Source organism: Panthera pardus, unplaced genomic scaffold (assembly GCF_024362965.1).
Source record: "Panthera pardus isolate Hobbes unplaced genomic scaffold, ASM2436296v1 HiC_scaffold_12, whole genome shotgun sequence".
Lineage (NCBI taxonomy): Eukaryota > Metazoa > Chordata > Mammalia > Carnivora > Felidae > Panthera > Panthera pardus.
In genome coordinates, this window is record NW_026526677.1 from 36614418 (window position 1) to 36620417 (window position 6000).

A 6000-nucleotide genomic window follows, 5' to 3' on the forward strand; every position below is an offset into this window, starting at 1 on the left:
ATTAAGTAGAAAATGCAAAGAAAGTATCCCTAGCTCATAAATAAAACCCTTTTCTGTAAAAATACAACAAAATGAAGCTACTACTACCTAACTAAATCAAGAAAATAGAAAGTAAAAACATGCAAAATAAGAAATTAGGAGAGGAATAACCATTGACAGAGAAGAATTTTAAGATTTAAGAAGCTATTTTATAACCCTTCATAAAAACCTAGAAGAAATAAGAATTTTCTAGCAAAATATCATTTTTAAACCCAATATCAAAGTTAAACCATTATAGGTAGAAAGTCTAAGCAAATTGATAATTGATATCTACAGAAGAAATAGACAGTTATCAAAGAGTAACCCCCAAATCTTTATGCCCAATGATTTAAAAGCAAATTTTACCAAATCTTTAAATATCAGATTGTCTAAGGTTAGAAGAATTATTCCATAGCATAGGAAAAGAAGGAAAATTTCTTATTTGGGGAAGCAACTATATCACTGATACCTAAACCTGATAAATATACTACAAAAAATTATAAGAAACATTACTTATAAATATCAATGAGCAAAAGTTAAATAAAACTTTAGCAATCACAATCCAAAACCACATTAAAAATAATAATACACCAATGTCAAGTCAAATTTCTCTCAAGGATTACAAGATTTTCATAATAGAAACCTATAGTATAAATCACTTTGTCAGTAAATCTGGGGGTAAAAATTATATAACTATCTCCACCTGTGCTAAAAAGACTTAGGTATAATTTCAGCACTTATCTCTGATGAAAACAGACAAGAAAATAGAATTAGCCAGCATTGTTTTAATGCGAAGATCGATAAGTACACCTTTGAGCTACATGTAGCTATCCTGCTCAATGAGAAACAATACGGACATTTTTACTGAACCATATAGGAGGCAGATGATTTGCTATTATCTCCCTAATATAATTTAACATTATGATAGATGGAAGAGTAAATGCAATGAAACAAAAGTCATCAAAGATATAATTGAGAAAAAGAAGCAAAGCAATCTTTCCAGATATTATTGTAGTATGTCTGGAAATCATTACAGCTTTGTAATGAAAAAAGTAAATCAAACAAAATAATTTATAAGGTTGCAGGATATTAGCATACGGAAATCATTTACCTTCATAAGCCCAAACAACAATTTATATAGTATAATAGTAGAGACAATTCCATATACAATAGCCACAAAGAAGATAGAATAGGTAGAGATAAACTTAAAACTAACTAACGTGAAATTTATTATGAAGAAAAGCTTAAAGCACTTGTAGAAGAAGTAAAAGAATACTTGTAAAAGAATAAATTAGACATGAACAAGTGGAAAAGCATGCTTTGTTCTCAGGTCGATTCAACATAATAAATATATCAATTGCTGCTAAGTCAGTTTATTAACTTAACGTGACCTTTCCTCTCAAAAAATGTTTTTAGTGATAGGCTGATATAAATATTGATATGAAAAATAAATATTCAATATTACCCACAAAGACATTGAAAATGCATACTACAGTAGGTCAGTAGTTCTACTGATATTAAAACATAAGTCCTCTATAATTAAACAGTGTGATAACAAATCGTGACTAGGCAAAGATTGTGGAATTGAATAAGCCAACTATAAATATACTGGCCTGCAGAGGGAACACAATATTCAACACCATGTTATGATAAAGGTCGCCTCTGAAATCACTGGGTGCTTAGTTTCCTCATCTTCAAAATGGTAAAAATACTTGCCTTGCCCAGCCCAGAATCAAGTGAAGTATCTGTAAAAAATTATCATTGTTATTATTATTATGAATTGGAAAACCCCAACAGGAAGTCAGCTGGCATTTTCTAGCTTTTACAGACTTTTTTGGACACCGCCACAATATCCACACCGTAGTCTACAAGGTATGCTATGACTTTCTACAGGATAGTTTAGCTGGTAGATTACAACAAATCAGTGCTGATTATCCTGGGAGAATCTGCCCCATTGCAGGGTACATTATTGGAAATATTCTTTCTATTCAGAAAGAGAAATCCTTTAGTAAAAATGCTTTTGTTTTCCATGAAACTCAATGGGATGACACTTATTTTTTTCTTCACAGGTAGTCTATTGTAGTCAGTTTGGGCTGCTATAATGAAATACCATCAACTGGGTGGCTTAAACAACAGAAATTTGTTTCCTCACAGTTCTGGAAGCTGAAAGTCTGGGACTGGGATGCCAGCATGGTCAGATTCTGTTGAGAGTTCTCTACCTAGCTTGTATACAGACAACCACTTTCCTTCTATGTTCTCACATGGCAGGAGAGAGGGGACTAGCTTTCTTCTGTCTTTTCTTATAAGGGTACTAATTCCATCATGAAGCCTCTGCCCTCATCTTATTTAAACCTAATTACCTCCCGGGGCGCCTGGGTGGCTCAGTCGGTTAAGCGTCCAACTTCGGCTCAGGTCATGATCTCGCGGTCCGTGAGTTCCAGCTCCCCGTCAGGCTCTGTGCTGACAGCTCAGAGCCTGGAGCCTGTTTCAGATTCTGTGTCTCCCTCTCTCTCTGACCCTCCCCTGTTCATGCTCTGTCTCTCTCTGTCTCAAAAATAAATAAACGTTAAAAAAAAAAAATTAAAAAAAAAAACCTAATTACCTCCCAAAGGCCCATCTCCAAATGCCATCACATTACAGATTAGGGCTTCCACATTTGAATTTGGAAAGATACAATCCAGTTTATGGCATAGATTGTCACATAATCCTCCAGATACTAACAAAACTGGTAAAAAATCACTGGGACAATGGATGTAACTATGCCTTGTCAATTTTTTTTTATAAATCAAGATTAAACAGTATTTTTTTCCTTTGGAAAACAGAAGAAAATATATATTTTTCTCCTAAAGATTGTTCTTAATACAGTATATTTTAATGTCATCGTATCAATCATTTTGAATTAATTTTGACCCTTGAAATACATTTTTTAAGAATATCTTCTTAATTTATAATGTGGGTAACTCACACTATTAAGCACACCATCATGCAAAACAATCTTTATCTCTTTACTTTTGATTATATTTGGCTCCGTATTGCCATTCCAGTAGAAATCCACCTCACAATAAGTTCCTAGTGTCTACAAAAGTTATTTCCTCTTCATACAAATAGATAAATCCATTTTTAAAATGTTTATTTACTTTTGAGGGAGACAGCACAAGCAGGAGAGAGGCAGAAAGAAAGGGGAACAGAGGATTGAAGTAGGCTCCTTGCTGACGGCAGAGAGCGCAATGCAGGGCTCGAACTCGCAAACCCCAAGATCAGGACCTGAGCCAAAGATGAACACTTAACTGACTGAGCCTCCCAGGTGCCCCGACAAATCTATTTTTAAAATCTCCACTAAATTGTCATTTTCTTATCAACAAAATTTCCCACATAATTCTTGGAAATATGTTAATTTAATTATGTAATTATGTTGTCCATCATTTATACATAAGAAATAGCAGGTGCCTGTGAACAAACTTCCTTCATTTTTTACTTTACTTTCTTGCTGAGAATCTTAGAAAAAAGAAATTAATATTTAGTGAGTTTTAATATCAGAAAAAAGAGCAGAAAACAAACCTGAGCTTCACAGAAGTTAATATCTTTTCAAATATATGCTATACTCTAAGTCTGACTTATTTTTACATGGTTAAATTAGTTTCATGATAATGATTAAATATGAAACTTGAGAATTTGGTAATATGTACTAAAATATATACTTATCACATTGGATGCATTTTATATGTTTCTTATTCCTGGCAAAACAAATCTCAGAAATTATTTCTTTCACTGCACAAAAATAATTCCAATATATTAAAAAAAAATTTTTTTACCATTTATTTATTTTTGACAGACAGAGCACAAGCGGGGGAGAGGCAGAGAGAGAGAGAGAGAGAGAGAGAGAGGGAGAGAGAATCTGAAGCAGGATCCAGGCTCTGAGCTATCAGCACAGAGCCCAACACGGGGCTCGAACCCACAAACGGTGCGATTATGACCTGAGCCGAAGTTGGACGCTCAACCAACTGAGCCATCCAGGTGCCCCCAAAATAATTCCAATATTCAATTTTGCTTAATGTAAAAGGGTTTGGTATTCTGGATAAGTGGTATTTGCAGAAGGATAAGACAAGTTGGACTTCTGCTATAAACTATACAATTTCTGTTGACTGTACACATAAAGATTTATTGAAAGCATTAGTTTCTATGCTTTTGTAATTTATGGAGAATACTGAATATCTTACAGCCTTTGAATTAATGCTATTTTTAAAGTACTACAGAAAATCATAATGTAGTTTACTTAATTCTCTTTGGAGTATCAACTTTCTGCATCTTGCTTAAATAGAACCAAACAATGAAAAGAGAGGGATTTTTGTGTGTTTGTTTGTTTCTGGGTTTTTTTGTTTGTTTGTTTTTTAAATGTTTATTTATTTTTGAGAGAAAGAGTGTGCGGGAGATCAGGGGAAGGGCAGAGAAAGAGGGAGACTTCCGAAGTGGGCTCTGCACTGACTGCAGAGAACCTAATGTGGGGCTCAAACTAAGGAACTGTGAGATCGTGACAGGAGCCTAAGGCAGATGCTTAACTGACTAAGCCACCCAGATGTCCTTTTTTCTGTCTTTAATATCAGAGATGTAACGTCAGTGATGGTTCTTGTATTTGTTTTGAATGAATCATCACAGGAAAGATGAACCATGTTTTAGAGTCAATTCAGAACTAGCTTGAATAAATCAAAAAGTAAAAAGTAAATTATCTTACAAAACAGGAATCTTTCACATTTACGCCATCAAAAGGTTCACCACATTTTATGCCTGTTTATGAAACCAAATATGAGTTGAGATTATATTTATACAATATATTTGTAATTGTTTTCTGAGGGACAGTAACTCTGAGACAGAATTGAGCTCTTGATTTCCTTACCCTGAACCTCTCCTTTGAAGTCAATACTTAGGTGGCAAAGAGCTCTATTATCCTCAGATAATAACCATGTTCCAGCCCAGCCCATAACTGTCACACATCTTAATTGAGGAACATTCCTTTGTCCTTTGTGACATCACATTGACTATCATAATAGGGAGGGACTTTGAGTGCAGATAAAATTACTAGATTAAATGTTCTGGTTTCTTCCTTGCTATTCCCAGGGACTACCCTATTTATGAAGATATTAGGTAATTTAGATGTTGGCTTACTGATAGTTTTATAAACTGAGCCAAAATTGAAGATCTCAAGGATCAGGAGCACCAAAATGTTACAACACTATTTGACAACCCATAGGGATATTTTGGCTGAAAATAGATCACTGAGTGATGTCCAATGATTAGTATTAGGTTTGTGACTCAAAAGTCTAATGGCTACTACTTGGAAATTGTACAGGAATTTGGTCCCTTGGCAAATGGATGCCTGTCTTCAGGAAGCCCCTGACATCACCCAGGATCCTTTTTGGCATATCCATTTTCCTTCTTGGATGGAGAAATCACTAGATAAGCTAATTCAAAAAGGAGGAAAAACTTAGCCTCAATAGGGAACCAGAAGCCTAATCCCCTAACAAGGGAATTCTGAAATGGTGACTTCTCTCCCTAAATCTCTTCAATTTCATGCCTTGCAGCAGACCAAATTACTAGGGAGAATCTATTAGGCAATGTTTTAGAAAATAGTGTCAGAGACAGAAAATATACCCAATGCTCTAAGTCTTTTTGCCTAACAGGATCATGAGTTGTACAGATTTAAAATAGTGCTGTGTTTGATATATTAGCCTTTGAAGAGATCATGTGCCTTTTTTAGGGAAACTCTTAAGAAGGCTGTGGGTACAGAAAAAGTTAAGAAATGTTGAAAAGGGGGTGCCTCAGTGGCTCAGTTGGTTACGCATCTGACTCTTGATTTCGGCTCAGGTCATGATCTCATGGTTCATGAGATTTAGTCCCTCATTGGTCTCTGTGCTGACAGGGCAGAGACTGCTTGGGATTCTCTCTCTCTGTGTCTCTCCTCTCTCTGCCTCTCTGTCTCTAAAAATA